This window comes from Lolium rigidum, chromosome 7 (genome assembly GCF_022539505.1).
Source record: "Lolium rigidum isolate FL_2022 chromosome 7, APGP_CSIRO_Lrig_0.1, whole genome shotgun sequence".
Lineage (NCBI taxonomy): Eukaryota > Viridiplantae > Streptophyta > Magnoliopsida > Poales > Poaceae > Lolium > Lolium rigidum.
The window spans coordinates 254692836-254713956 of record NC_061514.1 but is presented as its reverse complement, the minus strand read 5'-3'; positions in this window follow the sequence as shown (position 1 = coordinate 254713956).

Here is a 21121-nt window from a genome sequence, read left to right as displayed (position 1 = left end):
TCGTGTTACATAGTTCTAATTGCGAAGGTTTCCCATCGTCATCTATACTATTCCTTTGACCATGAGATTATACAACTCCCGGGTATTGGAAGAATGCATAGCTTGTTGAAAACGTCACTTTGTAATTGGATGATTATAAATCTATCTCTCATGTGTTCTATAAGATACTTGTTGGGTTGTATGTTACCAAGAGTGGGATTTGTCCATCCAATTAACAGAAAGATATTGTCTGGGCCCTCTCGGTAATACGCACTCAGTCGCTTGCAAGCTCGTGACTAGGTCACATGAGGGTGCACTATTACGACGAGAAAATAGTACTAACCGGTAACGAGATAAGAACAAGGTATGAAGGTACCAACGATCAAACCTCGGCTAACACTACTAGGGAAAGGCCCATTGCCGGCGCACCTAAAACCCTCATTGCCGGCGCACCACGAGCCCGCCGGTGCGAACGCGCCGGTGATAAAAGGACACTGCCGGCGCACCTGGTTGTGCGCCGGCGATATCTCTGCTACTGCCGGCGCACCACCCTGCTTCGCCGGCAAAGATCTATTCCACCGGCGCACTATCGGGTGCGCCGGCAGTAGTGCTTCCAGCATCGGCGCATGCCTCGTGCGCCGGCAATGTGTCATTTAGGTGCGCCGGCAATTAATTCGAAAATTCTTTTTTCCACTTTTTTCCAAGCATATTACAATACAATTTTGACAACGATATTACAATACAATTTTGACAGCAGTATATATTTACAACGCAGTTCATATTTATACAGTATTACATGCAATATGAGAAGCACATAGAGAGCCAAGTTTCATTTCGGTATCGGTACACAAATACGCAAGTCTCGTTTCGGAATGTGTTGATTCATACAACACATGTGCATATGCAACACCGAACGACGAAGTTTCACAAAGTTAGAAGTCTTGGTACATAGTCGTCACAAGTATCGTCATACACCTCACAATGTAGGTCCTAACCTAAGCTAGAATCACATAGAACATGACCAACATGGTCATGACCATCATCACGATCGCCATGGTCTTCATCCGGTTCCTCCTCATGTCCCTCATCTCTCCCGCTAGATAACGGGCGTATCTTCCTTCCGCCTCCACCCTAGTGGGGTATCCCTTGTAGCCGTTGCCGCTGAAACGGTGCACCTGTCTCCGACGGTCCTCCCGGCCGTCGTAGACTCCAGGAACCCTCCCCTTGTACACGACATATGTCGTCGGCATCTCCATTCACAAGACAAGTAAAACGTTAGTACCAATGCAATGAACAAGTGCCAACTCAAATAAGAGACAAGTAGTATGAACTAAATAGCATGTGCCTCATACTTTGTTGGTCGAAATAAATAATAACATACAGGGATGGGGTCGGTGAGGCTAGGTAGGATGCACAATAGATTGATATTTGTGGCCTTCACACCAAGCCTCACCGGCCCCACCCCGGAGTGTACAAGTGACCGAACATTTTAATCATCGGCCAATGCAATTAAGAAGTGCGAACTCAAATAGAAGACAAGTAGTACGAATTAAATAGCGTGCCTCATACTTTGTCGGTCGAAACAAATATTAACATCCAGGGATGGAGTCGGTGAGGCTAGGTAGGATGCACAATAGATTGATACTTGTGGCCGTCGCACCAAGGCTCACTGGCTCCACCCCCGAGTGTACGATTGACCGAACATTCTAATCATCGGCGAACTCCAAATACGAGGCAAGTAGTGGTCGAGTAAATGCAAATAATTATTAAGCTATGTACGCCATAATCTTGAAATATATAGCAAAGTAAATGAAACTACGGACACATGTTCACATGCACATTCATACAACTAAATAAAAGCAACTAGTCGATTCTATGGGAATATATAACAATTATTACAAGTACGGAAGTTCAAGGACATATCGTTCAAGCTTTAGCAAGTGTTCCCGTCGTAGGATCAGGTTGTACGCCTAGGGGGAATGGACGGCAGCCCTCAAGCGAGTTGAACGGCCTCTCATCACGCGACATCTCCAAGCGGAGGTCTATCTCGTCATTAGGTGGTAGACCATAGCCGTAGAAGAACTCGCCGGACCTATTGTTGACATCCCGCAGGATTATTGTGCAAATGAACTCGCTGGATGCGACCCCAGCTTCTTTCTAATCTCTCTATCGGGGACATCCGCCATGTTTGCAAACCTGTTTCGAGATTATCCGGCAGCAACATGTCATCTGCGTACTTTATGTACTCCCGCATCCGAAGGATGGCGTACCACGCGTCCATCCCATTGTCGGGCGTCGATCGCCCGAGGCGGGGAAGTTGGTTGTGTGGGTTAAGACGAAGCCTCCTCGGGATTTCCTCTCTACTTTGAGGGGGCCTGCCTTGTTGGCGAAGCCGGTGAGAGCATCATTGAGAAGGGCCCCGATGTGGGAGTAGTCTTTCTTGCGGTCCCTACCCGAGTCGAGATAGACCGCATGCGAGTGTTGCGGGTGCACGACGATGAGGGTGCGTGAACTTGTCTCGCGGAAAACACACGGATTAACCTTTGGAAATGCAAATGGAGATATAGGATAGAATGGTGATGGGGGACTAGCGAGTGATTACTTACTCGGGGAAGTAAGGGATGAGAATGGCGCCCTTCTTAATGTTCGCCAGCATGAAATCCTCGACCTGCTGGGTGGCAATCGCGCGATCCCCAGGGTTGCAGATGATGCTCTCCCGCATATAGAAGGGGTCCATGATCGCGATGGTCGGCGTCCCCTCCTTAACAATCTGGGAAGACATGCTAAGAGCAACTAGGCGAACCACACTAAAGTGGAGCGCTTGCATGCGATAGATGCTCGAAGATGTCGTTGAACCGGATGAAGCACAAGTCCGCGGGGTACTTCTCGACGAAGTTCATGCCAGTTGGCACCTTCGCCACGAAGAGAGGGTAACCAGGATATTTTGATTTGAGAAGAAGGTTCTCCACATGCAAGACAGTCTCATGCAAGCTCCTCATATCCGGGGTGAGTTTCTTCACGACATGCTCCGGCAGCATCGGTTGACCCAAGTGATGCGAGAGGTCGCCAATTGTTTGGCAACTTGTCAAGGAGTGGGACCTTGTCCTTGGATTTGGCCGCCGCCGCCTTGTCTTGGGCGTCCTTCTTATTTGCCCTCTTCCTCTTCTTGGGTTGTAGTGCTGGACCATCGATCGCCGTAGTGGCCGTAGCACGGAGTGTGTTTGGGCTCAACATATTTTTGACAGCGGCGGTGGCGACCTCCTCAGGATTTTCCTCCTCATTAGCCGTTTCTTGAGAATCGAACAGCTTCTTGGAGCACACATATTTGAAGCCCGGCGCATCCTCATGGACAACTTGTGAAGACGTAGGAATATCCCATTGGAAGTTGTCACGTTCATATTCCTCGGCCTCTGGCGCAGCTCGGCTGTTGTGGTGGGGCGCCGACCTCCGGCGCAGCCGGCCGTTCCGGTGGGGCGATGACCACGGGCGCCGCCGGCCGTCGTGGAGGGACGCCGACATGTGGCGCCGCAAGGTGCTTGTCTTTGCTTGCCGTCGACCCCGAGTAGGTGTTGATCCGAATTAGGGTCTTCGGCCATAGCAGTAGCCAACCCTTCGGTGAGGCCAGATTCAACGGGCTATCGTCATCGGCACCATGCGGTTGATTAGGAGGAAACAAATCCTCATAGCCCGGTAACGCCCGATCCACTTCAACCCGGTAAACGTCATCCGCCATATCTCGTGTGTGCCACTTCTTATCCAGGGGCCGAATGATGGACCCCTCGCGACGTCTTTGAGTTCGTCGTTTACTCTCATCAAAAAGGTGCATGGCGTCGAGAGCGCCTGCGAGAACATGTGTATGGCGTTAGAGAGAGGGCAAGGATGACGAAACTAATATATTAACTTGATGTACACATTAGTTAATTACCGTGAGGGCGTTGAGCTCGGCTAATGTCGACGGGCCAGCACATGCGGCGGCGGGCGTGCAAGTGACGGAGGGGCTGCTACCCGGCATGGACGGTGAATCCCTAGCACCGGCGACATTGCCGGCGGCCGGAGGAGTCTCCATTATAACATTGTCATTGCCGGCGGACGGCGGCACCATCGAGTTGCTGCCGTTGAAGCTAACCACTTGCATTTTCGGGGGGGGGGCCTTGTTTGCCACCCTCATACCACGCTTGCATAGCGTTGAAATCTGCTTGGACTCCAGCGGCGACTTCAGCTTTGACTTCGGTACGAGTGTAGCTTTGAGTTGCGGTACCGGTTGCGGTACCAAACCAGCTTGGACTTGGGCTAGGATTGACTCCCTCATTTCCTCCGCCTCCCGCTGCTTCCTCTCATTACGCGCATTTTTATCGGCCGCAGACGACAAGCCATAGTGACCATGCTTGTAGCCTGTACCGGCGCCAGCCACACGGCCTCTATGCGGCCTTCTCGTCGGTGAATGCTCATTAACGATGTTTAGCGCCCGTACGAGAGGCTTGTCCCGAGCTACCCTGCCCGTCGACGCCCGGGACGAGGAGCCTTCGTCACCTTGGGAGGCTTGAGAAAGTCTTTGTCTTTCTTCTTCCTGCGGAAGAAACGCGAACCATTTAGAAATGTTGCTACTATTATATGAACGATACTTGATCTAATAAAACCGGTAAATTGCTTACCAGTTTTTTCTCCAACGCCAGGACCTTCCGGTCGTTCGTGAACCAAATTATGTCGGTTACGACCTTCGGGTCCGTGACAAGTTCCCCGGTTAGTTTCTTCTTATGGTACCGGGACCTCGATGAATCTTCTTTCAAGCGGGTCCTTGTACTTGAGCCAGGGGTTCTCAATGCCGGCATTTACATACGCCTCGTCCTCCTTCGCCCAATAGGGCTCCTTTCCCTCGTACCCACGGCTCCCAAGGTTGTGGTTGCCGATGTTAAGCTCCCGCATTTCCTTCCCCCACAACTTGCGATTCTTGGTTGCTTGTAGCTCTTCATTGGCCACAAAAGCATCAAAGTCCGCCCGGGTGACATGCGGAAAGGCGGAGTGGACCTCTTCGAAACCTTTGCCCTCAGCAATCAGCCTCCGCACCATGTACTTATAGCTGCTGAGGTGTTTGGTGAACTTCGGGAGGGCTTGTGAGTTCACAATGTTGTTGGTTTGATGACTGGAGGCGTAGTCGCCTAGGAACTTGTATCGTGCGTGCAACCTCGCAATGAGCTGGGCTCGCAAAGGCGCTTTGCTCTCAGCTCGGAGGTCCGTCTCGTTGAGATTGACGACCTCTCGGAGGATACATGCCGGTTGGTTGCCGTACCCCTTGGCAACATCCTTAGGCAACACCGGCAAACCACCGGCGGGGTCCACCTCTCGTGATCGTGTCTCTGCCGGTGCCGACCGTGTTTTGGCGCCTTGCCTTCCGCGGCCTCTTGGCTCCACTTGTCCCGGTGCCACTACTCCCGGCGGCGGCGCTAGGATCGTCGCCGCTTGTCTCGCCGCCACCCCGGCGGCGCCGGTTGCCTCATCGCCGCTAGGCTCGTAGGTACTACCCCGGCGGCGGCGCTTGCCTCGTTGCCGCTCGGCTCGTCGGCACTACCCCCGGCGGCATCCTCCATCTCATGGTCCTCGTCGCCGCCAACACCTGCGGCCTCGGCATCCTCCTCCGTCCTAAAGAAGTGCCTATTTTAGTGCTCCTCTAACTCTTCTTGAGACGACATGGTGGCTTGCACTAATAGAAGATGAAAAAGAGTTAGAATTCACGGAAAAATTCGGCATGACCTTTGCTAAAAATTGGTCATGCCGAGTGCTAGAATTGCCGGAACGGAAATGAATCGACATTCCGGCACTCAATAGCAACTCAATCCCTGTAACAGAAATGCAAACATAGAAATGCCATAACCATAACCATAACCATCTCCATATATAACCATGCCATCACCATAACCATCACCACATAAATTACAGTAGCTAGCTTTTTAGCATATACATTACAGTGGAATTTTACATCAGCATAAAAATAACACTTGACAACCTCCATTTAAAACCAGAGAATGAACATAGTGAATAACACTTGACAACCTCCATCAAACTCTGCTTAGCAGCATCATACACTCCAGCTAGGCTAATTCCAAATTCAACCGAAGTATGGGAACAATCAAATAAGACCACAAATTGCATAGCTAATCAAGTATGGGAACAATCAAATAAGGCTCAACAGCAGCATCCCAATAGAATTTGAAGGTTCAACAGCTTCTGCGGCACCAAGTGCACGAGATGTCCAACATGACAACTTAGGAATAGACATCCCAGGTGTCCTACTAACAACAATAGGATGTTACTAAACAACAGTCTAAGAATGAATTTAAAAGAATGAATTGAACCAGAATTTTAGCCAGCAAACATCTATAGAATTTATAGAATAGCACTTGTTCTTTTTAAACCAACCAGAGAACAAATTTTATCAACTAAACCAACTAATACTAGCTATTTACATTTTTTCATTTAGTTATTTCTATATCACAATTTCCAACCAGAGAACAATTTTTAGCATTTAACTAAATCAATTAAATGAAACCTACTGCTAGCATTCAAAATTTTATGTATAACTTATAATGAAAAATTGAAACCTACTGCTAGAATTTGAAACCAATTTTTAGCATTCAAAAATTCAAACCAGAGAACCCTATTTCCAATTTGAACCCTATTTCTTGCAATGTTAACCAAAGGTAACCAAGCAGAAATCCAAGGGATCATATTGACTTGCACTAGTTCTCTGAATGAACATAGCTACTTCATTTGCATTTCATCTAAACCAACTAAACCAACATATATAAAGTTCATTTTCAACTTGATTCCAGTAGCATAAGCATGAACCAAAGAACCATGTACATCATTTTTATTTTGTTTTAAATGAACCAGAGAGCATTATTGCTATATCAACCAGACCAACATCTAGAGAATTTATAGAATTTAAATGAACCAGAGAGCATTGTCATAGAAGGCACTACATTTATAGAATTTCGGGCAGCCAACATTTAATAGCATTGCCATAGAAGGCACTACATTTAAATGAACCAAGTAGCAATTTATTTTAGTGCTCTCTCAAAATTTCAAACCAGAGAATGAATATGAGTGCATTTCATCATTTTCTATCGCATTTCATCATTTGGTACTGCATTTCATCATTTTATGAACCCCGATTACTCGCATTTCATCATGAGCACAACATTGAGTAAAACTAACTAATCAACCTAAGTACTTAACTCATATAGACAATGATGTGCTTAATTTTTCAAATTTGAACTTCAAAATTGACTCTTTCACCTGCTATTGCATTTATTTAATTCTTTAACATGAATATATAGCAAATTGAGCATGAGCAAGTAGCAAATTGAGCATGAGCGAGTAGCATTTGAACCAATGAATAGGGCAAGTACAGGGCCAACCAGGGCATCAAATTTGCAAGGGTACGGGGCATCAAATCAAATTTTCTATGAGTAATACAAGAATCGGCGCAAGATCGAATTCAACTACCGCAAGAACAACGGCGCAGAGAGAGGGAAGGAAGAGGGGGATGGAGAGGGAAGGAAGAGGGGGATGGAGAGGGGAAGGAAGAGGGGAAGGGAGAGAGGTTCTTACCAACGGCGATGGCCGGCGACGCCCTGTCGCTCCTCTCCGCGACGGTGGCCGGCGATGGTGGCGCGCAACGGCCTCCTCCTCCTCTCCGCGACGGTGGCCGGCGCGTGACGCCCTCCCCCTCCTCTCCGCGGCGACGCCCTGCTCCTCCTTGCGTGGCGGCTCCGGCGTGCTGCGAGGTCGACGACGGCGCGAGGGCGTGCGGAGGTCGACGACGGCGCGGCGGTGCTAGGGTTCGGCGTGTGCTAGGGCGCGTGAGATTGTGACTGGTGGGAAGAGGATCGACACACGCGCGCGTGCGGCTAAGTCCCACGTATAGCCGGACCCATGTTATTGTCGGCGCACCACCTGTTTGGTTCGCCGGGGACAACTCTACCCCCGGCGAACCAAACAGGTGGTGCGCCGGCAATAACATGGGTCCGGCTATACGTGGGACTTAGCCCCCACCAGCCCCTGGCTGGCCATTTCCTTTTCTATTTTACTTTTACTTTTTCTTCATTTCTTTATTTGTTTTCACTTTATTTTATGTTTATTTTCTTTCCTCCCAAATCATATACAAAAAATGAGTTATGCATTATATTTATGTTCTTATCTTTTTAAGATAATAACAAAGCAATATGCATGAGTTATGTAAAAACATGAAGATATGAGTTATATATACATACACAAAATATTGACCAACACAATATTAATTAGTCATACATAAAATATTGGCCATGACCATATGAGTAGTTATGAATTACACAAAATATGAGTTATAGTTTGCAAATAAAATTTTACATCATCGATTGAGAAGAGTGTTTCGCTTTCTTCTTGCTTTTCTTGCTCGTCGTTGAATAATTTAGCCCCGTGTCGTGACTTCTTCTTTTGAAGGGTCGACCTGACCTCGGTAGCGTGGTCCTGCTTCTTCTTGTGGTGTATGTTGTGTCTTCATCCTCGGATTCTTCCATCATTGGGTCTCCGACTTGTCCTTCGAAGTCTTCCTCGTTGGCGACTCCATCCATTCCGATGATGGTCCTCTTGCCTCTCCTCACGATAACACGGCTAGGCCTGGATGGGTCGGTTATGAAGAAGCATTGGTGCACGTGTTCTGCCAGTACCCATGGCTCATTCTGCGCGGTGGCGTTCGTGGATTTTGATTTGTTGGCTTCGGGTAGAAACATGGTGGTGAAATACCGGTCTTCTTTTCTCGACGCTCTTAGCCCATCTGATACGGAACATCGGCACTTTCTCCCCAGCCGTAGCTAAGCTCCCAGATTTCCGCGATTCTTCCGTAGTATCTAGTCTTTACGTCACCCGTCCGAGAATCCATCGTTACCCCCGAGTTCGGTAAACACTCGTTCTTGTCTTTTTCTTCCGTGTAGAATGTGTACCCGTTGATATCGTACGCTTGGTAAGTCATGATGTTGGGCGCGGGGCCATGTGACAAGGCCAATACTAGTTTATCCTTGTCGGAATCCATTGGTGGGGGATTAGCAACAATGTGGTCTTTGAACCAGCGCGCGAAAGAGGAGTTGTGCTCTCTGTATATTTCGCTTCCGTCATCATCGGCTTGCCACTTGTTCTCTATCATGGTTTTGTGCTCTTTCAACCAAGGATCGATCAAGTCAATGTGTTGTAGCGCTACTAAGTTGGCCCTGTCAAAGTCGGAACTCCGACCAGACATGTGCACGTGCAGTTCCTTCCTTCCATTTTTGTGGCCTACTCCCTCGAACCTACGGAGGTACTTGTTTTGAGGCAAACCAACAGGGTCCTCGATGTCTAGATAATTCGTGCGTAAAGAGATGCACTCTTCGGTGAGCCAGCCCCGTACGATGCTTCCATCCGGATGTGACCTGTTACGAACGTATCCTTTAATGACCCCATTCATTCTTTCAAACGGCATCATGTTGTGTAAGAATGCCGGCCCTAGACTCGACGATATCATCCATTATATGGACCAACGAGATGGACCATCACGTCAAAGAATGCAGGCGGGAAGTACATCTCCATCTCACATAGGATCACCACGATCTCTTCCTCGGAGCCTTGCGAGTTTCTTCACGCTTATCGACTTCCGAGTTATGACGTCGAAGAAGTTACGGAGCCCGATCAGCGTTGCACGGACATGGTCATCCATTATACCTCGGATTGCAACCGGAAGAATCTGCGTCATCATCACGTGACGGTCATGAGACTTCATGCCGCTGAAGTTTCGTTTCTTGGGGTCCATGTATCCGCTTATTACCCCGGAGTAACCGAAGGGCACTCGACTCCTACAAGGCAATTGAAAAATTGATCGACCTCGGCCGGACTAAAAGTGAAGCGGAGAGGGGGACGATGAATAGTCCGGCTGCTTAATCCTTTTGCGCTTCCGACCGCCGTCCGCCTCCTCCTCCGATCGTCCCTCTTGGGCCGGCGGGATCCGAAGCTCTTCCCCGATGCCCAAAACTTTCAGGTCCTCGTCTTGCTTTCGGCCCATCTTTGGTCCGGTCCGGCATGTTGAGAAGAGTGCCAAGCAAGCTCTCGCACACGTTCTTTGTAATATGCATGACATCAAGGCGGTGAGGTGTATCGAGAATTTTCCGAGTACGGAAAGTCCCAAAACACGGACCTCCTTTTCCATACACCAATGAGCGGCGTCGTTTCCTTTTTCTTCTTCTTCTCTCCGGGCTTTTGACGAATCTTTCCCGGCGCAGGGCACTCCTTCCAACCTTTCGGTAATGTATCGATCTCTTCGCCGCTCTTCTTACGTGGAGGTCCTCGGGGTTCATTTGTACCATCGAACGGATCTCCACGCTTTCTCCACGGGTCAGTTTTCCGTAGCCACCTACGATGCCCCATGTAAACTCGTTTTCGAAGAGCCATCCTTACCAAGCTGCAAAAACATCGTCTCTTCCATGCACTCGACACATGCCTTGTGTCCATGGCACACCCGGCACGAAATGTAACCGTATCCGAGGTAGTCCTGCACCGTCGTGATCAACGCGGCTCTCAAAGGGAAATATTCTTCCGCGACGGCGTCCCATGTATCTACCCCTTCCTCCGCCCACAACGTTTCAAGCTCCTCCTTTAATAGTTCGAGATACATGTTGATATCGTTTCCTGGCTGTGTCGGCCCTTGAATTAGCATACTCATCTGTATGTACTTCCTCTTCATGCACAGCCAGGGCGGGAGGTTGTAGATCCATACAAACACGGGCCATGTGCTATGTGTGCTGCTCTGGTTTCCGAACGGATTGAATCCGTCCGTGCTCGCACCCAACCTGATGTTTCGGGATCTGCCCCAAAACTTCCGAATTCATTGTCTAATGCTTTCCACCGGCTTGCATCCGAAGGGTGCGTCGACACTGGGTGCTCAATCCGCTCTTTATCATTCAACACCGCCTCCTTTCTTTCTGCGTGCCGCCGCATGAGCTTTGCTTCCTTGCGGTCCGCGTAGAACCGTTGAAGCCGGGGGCGAGCGGGAAGTACCACACAACTTTCCGAGGAGCTTTCTTCTTCCCTTTCTTGTACCGTTCAGCTTCACACACGGGACATTTGGTCTTGTCCATGTGCTCCTTGCGATACATGATACGGTCGTTGATGCGGGCGTGATACTTTTCGTGGGGTAAGTCGAGAGGGCACGTGATTCTCTTGGCCTCGGCTAGACTACCGGGACACGTGTTCCCGGCGAGGAAGGAGATCTTTCACGTATTCTAGGATGTCGTCGACGCTTGTGTCCGTCCATCCGTGTTTCGCCTTCATCTCGCAGCACATCGAGAGCTACTCTCAAGCGAGACTCCCCCAACCCGCGACCTGAGTCGTACAACGGAGTATTCGAGTCTATCTCGAGTTGCTCAAGCTTTGATTTCCGCTTGGCGCCTTTCGTCTTTTCGAGAAGCGGATCTTGAAGATGAGGGTCCCGCACGACCGAAGCTAGCGGCACCTCTTCGTCGTCGTCAAGGTTATTGTCGTCGTCAAGGTTATTGTCGTCGTCAAGGTTATCGTCATGTGCGACAAACTCTTCATCGTCATCGGTATCATGATGCCCTCCTTCTTGCCGGCCATTTTTACCAACCGCCGCCGTCGCCCCATTGACCTCCGCGCCATCATCACTCATCCATTGAGTGTGTCCATGCATGAAACCATTAGTGAGCAGGTGCCCCCGCAACTTGCCCGAATACGGGTCAAACCATTTCCCTCGTTTGCATCTCCGGCACGGACACAATACCTCCGTGCGGTTATTTTCATACATGTCGATGATCGCGTGTTTCAGATATCTCATCACGATGCTTTCACTCATCTCGATAACCATTATCGCCTGCATGGTAAGATTACATAATTCATTAGAACCATGCATCCGTCGGTAGTTTTCACGGAAAATTTCGGCATGACCTTCCTACACGGTAGGACATAGGAGCGCCGTAAATGTGCCGAAACGGAAACTTGAAGAATCAACATTTCGGCGCAACGTTGGCAACTCATTTTCAACGCCAACACACACACAAGCACAAGCACAACATATATATATGCCACACACGAGAGCTTTTCTTCAAATGTCCAACATACATCGATTTCATTCCTTAATTTGTTCATTAATCACCTATTTGTTTGATATATTCCTCGATAAGATCGAGACGACGCGCCGCGACAATGGCGTATGGAAGCCGACTTTCTAGATCTAGATCTAGATTGAGCGGTCAATGCGGGATAGTAGATCTAGATCTACATAGGGGGATGTGGGAGATGCATGTAGGAAGGGAAGATTTGCTCAAAAATTTTGATTTTGTTTGGTCAAATTGGTGAAATTGGGGATAGAAATGGGCAAAAATGAGCTGGGTTGGGAGAAGGCTCGGGTTTGTGTGGAGAAGTGGAGTGTAGTGAGTGTGTGAGTGAGAGTGGGCTGGTTGGTGGCTGAAATAACTGCCAGGTTATTGCCGGCGCACCTGGACCATGGTGCGCCGGCAACATATACCCCTTTCGGCTATATCACAACCGGGCCAGGCCCAAGAATCATTGCCGGCGCACCGGCCCAGGGGTGCGCCGGCAATAGCAAACTTTCCACCGGCGCACCACTGGGCCGGTGCGCCGGCAATGATTCTTGGGCCTGGCCCGAATCGGCCGGGGCCATGCCAGGAAATATCGCCGGCGAGCCTTTCCCCGAGGTGCGCCGGCAGTAGCCCTTCATCGCCGGCGCGGCTGAAATGTGGTGCGCCGGCAATCCTTTCCACCGGCGCATGCACAAGGTGGTGCGCCGGCACAACTTGCCTCCACCTATAGGCTTTTCCCTAGTAGTGTAACTAAGATATCGTAGGACATGGGAAATATATATGAATTACATAAGTGGTTCACTTGATAAGATCATCGTTGAATATTTTTGGGTTAATATGGATCTCCAGATTCCTCTATTAACCATTGGCTAGGGACATAGTCATGTCCACATAATCGCGAACCCGTAGGCTCACACACTTAAGGTTCGACGCCGCTAGGGATAGAGATATATCAAGTGCAGTGTTTTCGGTGTCCCGAATGGATTCGGGGATATCACAGATGGATTCGAAAGGGCGACAAACCTATAGGAATATATATGAGAAGTATCGGAATGGTTCCGGAAAGTTCCGGATTTTTCGGCAGTACCGAAAAGTTCCGGAAGGGGGAACCCACCTAGCCTTGGGTCGGGTGGGCCCCAAGAGTGCGCCAAGTGGGCTGGCCGATCGGCTGGCCACCATGCCCGAGTGTGAGAGGGAGAGTCCTCCCTCCACTCGGTTTGGGAGTGGAGGGAGGAACTTTCCTTTTCCTATTCAAATTCACTTGGGGACTTCCTTATTTGGTTCCAATATGAGTTTGACAAGGTTTGACCGAGAGTCCAATAAGGATTCAGAGATCCAACGTCCTCTCGTGTTCGAGCCTTTATACGAGATCCCCGGGGATGGCCACAACTTCATAAGTCCACAAGAGCCACACAACCCGAGCTCCCCACGACCAACGCCAGCGCCACCGCCGTCGGCCACCCGCCGTCGCCGCCTTGATGCCGCCTCCCGACACCGGCTTCCTCACTGTTGTCAGCCAACGCATGTCCTCATCCGGGTCCTTCTCCATTCTCCGCCGTTTACCTCCGTTGGTCCTCGAACCTCCGCCGGTGATTGTCGGAACCCTAATTCTGGCAAACTCCGAAAAGATCATCCGGGCGAAGCCCTGCCGGATTTGCACCAAGTTCTTCGTCACGCCGTTGTGACGCCAGAGCAATCTATCTACTTTGACTCCAACTTGCTGAACAAGAAGGACCCGATGTCGTCAAGTCGTACGTGTGCATCACCTCGGAGCCGCCGCACAAGCGACGAAGTTGATGGAGTTGGATCCAAGATTGAATGGATCGTGATCGTCTACATCGACAACAACCGTTAAACTTACGCACCCAATTTGCAACAAGTGCGCAAATCCAGTTATCAAATTGTTACATGCTACCGCACTGTTACATGCATCTCCTAGATTAGATCTTGGTGGTTTATTCATTGTTGCGTAAGAATTTCTTTGTTTTCCATGCTATGAATCCCTATATTGGTATCATAACCGATTCTATGGATAGATGCTTTGTACGATTAGAACACGATGGAACATCGTGGGCATTGGATCTTCTTTCTTGCTACTTTTTAGTTCAATTCTTGTTTTTGTGGTATAGCAGAATCGAAGATGTCTCGGACCGACTTTACGCGTAAGCTCACGCGAGACTGATCTCACAAGACACGTGGTTTTACACCACGTATGTGATTTACGAGTGTCAGCCTCTTCTACTATAGTGAAAACAGAGTTGCACTATAAAGATGAGTAGATTCTCTTTGAAGATCTACACAGGGCTCACGCGTATGTGACGAAGTTAATGGTCGATGGTTTGAGATTATTGTGATCTCACTCCGTCGAACACCCCAGAACGGTTAATAAGCAACTAGCGGATCCACGTTGTGCCTTTTCATAAGTAGATGGATGAAAGTTCAGAGATGGTAAACCTAGAGGGGGTGAATAGGTTTCTACAAGTTTTAATTATTTCTTTGCAAGTTAGGCTTTGCGGAATATAAAGGTGAGCCTAATGCAAACTAGGTGAGGCACCCTATATGATGATACAAGTAACTCGACCATGAAGGCTCTCACAGGCAGATATATCACAAGTAAAGAGTTCGGTTAGAGATAACCGATAGCACGCGAAGACGGAGGCTTATTCCCGTGTTCCCTTCCTTTGCAAGAAGGTACGTCACGTTTGGAGAGGTGGGGGTCCCACGAAGGATTCCCCATCGCCACGAAGGCTCACCTTCTTCTCCTGAGCCTATCCCACGAAGGAATAGCTCTTTTCACTTGTGGTGGACTTTGAGGCAGCCTCCAAACCTTCACAATCTTGTCAGGAGCAAATCGACAGCCTGGATGCTTCCGGACGCTTGGGTTTCCAAGAAACCCTAGAGATCATGTATCTTGGTGAATACAAGTGGAAACATGATTTGGCTCGGTGGAACTATAGATCAAGACCTCCGCTATCTTTCCCCCGGATGGGATTCGAGTTTGGGTGGAGGAGGAGGGAGATCTGAGACTTTTGGTGTTTCTATCAATGGAGTATGCGAGAGAAAGATCAAGAACAGTTTGTAATATAGTGCCTAACTGTTCTAAGGTAGGAGAAGGGCTATTTATAGTGCACTTTGCATCAACGTACTTGGTCTTCGCGTACCACTTGCATCCAGTGTGTGTTGTCCCCCAAGGTGATCGTCGAAGTTCTTCCCGAACCATGGCAAGAAGGCCTTAGGTATTGGACACTTGCACATGATGAAGGGATATGGGTAGGCTACACTAGCGCAAAATAACATTTTCTACCGCGTAAACCAAGATTGATGCAGTCATAGATCACAAGATTACCACTAGACACACAGTTGTGGAACTCGATGAAGCATGTAGGGGGAAGTGTAATCGTACTACGTCCTCCTCCTCCTAGTACCATGAGTAGCTCCCTCTTATGTGGATCGTCCAAGTGCTACAGATGCAACACTTCCAATGCATCCACACGTACAGACTGGAAGCGTCGCACACCGCACTGCTAGGTCGCATGTGCAACTGAGGCATGAGGAGTGGCGGTTGGGTGGAATGGTTCAACCCTAATCATCTTGGCCCACCCTCTCTTATATAGGCATCCCTGTTAGGCTCCAATGCTTGAGGCCCGTTAGTACCCTAAGCCTGGTCTAATGCAGATTTAATCTGAATTAGGCTTCTAGCTCCTTAAGTGTGTGACCCTATAGGTTCATACATGAATAAACATGACACAATTATTTCTACTCGGACAATATATGGTAGTGGCCTCTAGCAAGATGTGCCATCTCCTAAATGCACATAAAGATCATATCGGATGAACCATCACAATGTTCTGTACATGCCTTTTCCTTTGCCTCATGATATTCAGTTAGCTCCAAGCTGACAACTCTTTATCGATCTTGTGATTCGTAATCCATCACTAGGTTAACTCTTAACCTTTTGTAGCGCTATCATGAATTTTTAGATACGATCACTCCAGGGTCCTAGAGATATCTCTCTCATGAAGAGAGGGAAAATCCCTTCTTGATTGACCATGGTTTGTAGCATGCTTCAGGACAAACCAGAAATCTACCTTTATAACTACACTATCACGGTGTAGCGTATGATAGCCCCTAAGTAGGTAGATTCACATGTCAAGTACATACGACAATCTCAGATCTAAGGACAAAGCATACACATTGCGTAGAGAGAGAACTACAAGAATAGTTGCCATGTCTCGTGTTGGGTCAGTCCAACCCCATATTCATAACATGTGCCCACATTATTGGTTTAACATCTCCATGTCTATGACTTGGAAAACATAGTCATCAACCAATAATTATGCTAGTCTAATATTCATATGTGTCCTCAAATGAATCCTGACTAGGGATAACTTTAGAAAACCATACAAGTACAGAGTTTCACAAATAATTCACGTAATTTCCAATCAATAAAACTTGCCTGATATGGATATTTAGGGAACAATACAATTAACTCATGAATACAACGAAATATAATCATCTCTATGATTGCCTCTAGGAAATATTTCTTAGAGTCTCCCACTTGCACTAGAGTTAATCTAGAATGTATTTACTATCCATTGCTCTTGTGTGCGCCTCATGCGCAGGATGCGGGAGTGGCTTTGTCAAAGGATCAACAACATTCAGATTTGTATGCATTTTGCATAACTTGATATCAAACATGTGGAAAAACTGACGAATATGGTGGTAATGCATGAGTATATGTTTGTTCTTCTAGTGTTGACTAAGTTCCTTGGCTTGTGAAATAGCACCATTGTTATCACACACCCAACATTTGCAACAACCCAATGACGAATAACGTGGTAACGCATGAGCATTTTTATATATATAAATGGAATATATTAATACGACGAGGATATCAATCACACCCAACCGCTGCAACAACATAATAACTAGACCCCATCTATATATCAAGAATACACATAGCTAAAAATAAAGGAGAATAAAAAAGAAAAACAAAGACCCCGCCAAAGCAATCAGAGACTCAAAGCAGCGATATCACCATCTGTGTAGACGACACATTTGACTCTGCAAAAGCTTGTTCAAAACAACGTTTCCAAGAAATGTAACAATGCAGAAACACCATCGACGTTTGGTCTAACCAGCATGGTTAGATCCTAGGTTTTCACCCTTGAGAAGGTCCAATATCATGACAATGCCTTCAACAAAGAAACGACTAGGTAGCCACCATTTCCAGGCACAACCACCAAAGGTCGGATGTAAGGTTTTCACCCCGAACAATAAGACACTGAGATGAAAGATCACAACCAAGAACGAAGTACGTGATTGTCATAGTCCCCACTCGCAAGGATACTTTTCGATGTATGTAAACCTTCATGACCAGGTATTGAGGGAAAAAACTGTTTGTCGTCGAAAACTGCACGGTCCCAAGACTTGGTGGTTTTTTTAGACGGAATGATCGAAATGAGGCTGACTTTTTGTTAATAAAGTCATCAACCGACTAGAATTACAAGAACACATAAATGTATAAAAACAAAGGAAAACAGAGGAAATCAGGAAGAGATATAAGCAAAGATTAAAGCTAAATATAAAGATCAAAAAGAGCAGGCAGAGCAGGTCCAGGCTCTGGTCTACTTGTTCCGTACATAAAGATAAAGTATTCATCTAAACACCGGTAGCTCGACCTAAAAATTCAAGAACATAGAAGCCACACTGAGGAAATGCACCATATCAGACTAGCACCTCTCGGCATCTTGGCTAGCTCGCGAAGGAACACAACACCTAGGACAAAAACTAATAACACTTGTGAGAATATGCAACTCTAGGGTTCAAAGGGAGAGCTTCATGACAATGCATGCCGCCACGAAGGGAAGTAGCGCTCAAGGCATCATCGTTGCGGCCATGGGACAGAGTCGTGCATAGCTTTCGCGAAAGATCCAACACCCATCCCAAGGAAAACCTATAGATTTTCCATAGCAACCAACATAGAAATCGGCCAGTGAAAACACCGGCATACCCCCCCCCCGGCATGGCAACAACTCGTACTACCCCTAGGCTCGGGAGCAGACACACAAACCGGAGGGCACACCTTTTAGAAGAAGCCGAGCCAACTTGATGCAGTGCATCGATAAATAGGGAGTTCAAGGTGGAACTCGGAGACGATGCAAGTCAATATGGCATTAGAAGTGCCTAGGGAGAAAGCAATCCGAAACATGATGGGGTCATGGCCACAACCCCAAGGAGGTGAACGACATCCATAGACATCGTCGTCACTAGTAGTGGATGGAGCCTTGCGATGCTTTTGCAAACACATCATCCTGCTCACCGACATCCCATCCAACCAAGACAACAAGAGGGGACCATTCCAATCCTACCTACAAAACCCTCACAAAGTGATGACGGTCGGTCATCCCCAAAGAGAGTAGGATCAAGATGGATTGCGCAAGTAGTCGTCCCATCTGGCCAAGGGGAAAAAACTCACGTGGTGAAGATTTGGGTTCACGAGAGGGCTTACACATAACCCTATCCAAAATGTCAATTGAAGTAACGGTTGGCGTTATGAAAAAAAAAACCAGAATTATAAACCCATAAATGCATCCTTTTTTTCCACATGACCCACGAAAAAAGGGTGAGGTTTCACTATCGAAAGATAACGGAACAACAACTTAAGTTCTTTAAACAAATAATAACCTCAACTCACCACATACTGCTAGTGTTTTTTAGGGATTTCGAAGCTAAGAAGTTAACAAAACACAGCTACGACCCATATACTGCTAACGTCAATGGTTCGGTAATAGTCATTAGTTGTACATTATTATATGCCTAGATCGGACGGCTAAGGACGCCAATCATCGTGTTGACTCCTACCTAATTGATTTTTACTGTCACTTAATTGGTATGGCTAGCTATGGGCCGAGGGCTGATTGAAGGCATGGTTCCTCAACTAGTGGAAGAGGTGTCTTTTTTGAAGAATTCCTTAGAGAATGCTAGAAATTATTAAGTAATTCTGGTCATATTTTTACCTTTTTAGGCCCAAATCAAGTTTTCATGAAAATGACTTGCTTTACTTTGGAGGAGCTAAGAATAAGTATTAGGAGTATGAATTTATCTAATCATGTTGAGGGTTAGGTCCTTGTTAATCATTTGGGGGTGCTAGTTGGCTTCAAATGATAGTAATAGTCTTAAAAAGCCCACAGATGATAAAGTAGAGACAAATTTGAACACTTGGTAGGGTAAATTTTCCTCCTATGAAGGGGCTAATTCTGGCAAGTCCAGTATGACTACCATGCCATATTATATGCTCCTATAAACAACTTTAGACTAGTCATAGCATGGAGGAGTAATGATAGAGTAGTAACATGCACTATTTCTATAGTGGGCAGTAACATATGTGTGGTATCATTCAAGGTAATATTTATTATGTTGTAAACTCATCTTGTTCTGGGAACTGTGATGTTACGTTAACATAGCTAGTTACCACCTCAGTCTCTTTCTTCATTTATTGTCATGTTATGTCACCAAAATGTCTTAGAATGTGTGATCTTACTATGTTACTCCCACTATGAGACTAGTCATAGTGGGGAGTAACATAGAGTAGTAACATGCACATCTTACTACTCTATGTTACTACCTCTATAGTGGGTAGTAACATATGTGTGGTATCATGCAAGGTCATATTTATTAGGTTGCAGACTCAGTTTATATTGGGAAGTGTGATGTTACGATAACAAAGTTACCACCTTAGTCTCTTTCTTTATTTATTGTCATGTCATGTCACAAAAAATATCTTGAAATGTGTGATGTTACTACCTATATTACTTCCACCAAGAGTAGTCCGAGTAGTTTTAGGGTCCCTATGACCTTTTCGGAAAAGGTCACGTCTCCGGCCTACACAACAAGTGATACACAAAATCGTGTTTATTGCAAAAAGGAAATATCATAAAAACAGATAGGGCAACCACATCAGGGATTACATGACACATTTATGCAACACTAATCATATATTGTTTAATAGTCATCCTAAAGGGTCCCTGAGATAGAAACCCTTTATATAAGAGAATCTCTAGTCGCGTCCCCAAATGGCGTCGGATCGAGCGTTTGGTGGACGTGTTTCGTTCGTGCCGCGTTTGGGGGACGTCGCTCCCCAGCCGCGTCCCCTAAACGCCGCCCCCAAACATTAAAATAATCTTTTTTGCATTTTTATTTCAATAAAGAGAGGAAACATTCCACAAACTAATACATAATTAGAAACATGATTTACACGAAGATATAATGTGGAACATGGTTTTCCACAAACTAATACATAGTTTGAACCATGGTTGACATAAATATAAAACATTGCAAAATAACTAAACCTAACTAGTGTTGGCATCGAAGATTTCGTGTGTTCGCTGCCAAGAAAGAACACTCTCAGGCACTCCCAGTCACCCAAACTGGAAAATCCAGCTGTTGACAGTGCCCTGTTGGTTCTTTCGAGGAAGAACAATCAGAAACCTCCGTGCCTATTTTCACTACGAAGAAACAACACGCAGTCTTCGTCCTCCTCGGTGTTGTTGCCATGGTAGTGCCGGCGGCAGCGCATCTCGTCGAACACCTTGACGCTCATGTCCCTCTCGCCAAGGTAGGAGAACATAAGCACGAAGCCGGCTTCGAGGTGGTGGTAGCGCGCGAACTTCTCCCAGTCGATGTGGAGATTCATCTTGCCGCGTGCGTCGTAGATCACGTCCACAATCCACCGGCAACAGCCGCATGCAGCCTCCCGCAGTTGCAGTGAGCCCGGCTTGTCGCTGGCGACGAAGTCGGCGAACGTGTCCTGCAGCCTCTGGATGCCGTGTGGGTCGCCCTTGAGGACGACGACGAACTCGAACAACACTTGCCGCTCCTCCTCCTCCTGCAGGTCCGATGATGAAGACGACGGCGTCGCATGCGACGGTGAGCGTGCAGCTCTGCTGCGGCCACGGCCACGACCACGGCCGCGACCTTGTCCTCCGCCTCTACCAGCCATGGCGTCGACTCTTGAGATGGTGGCG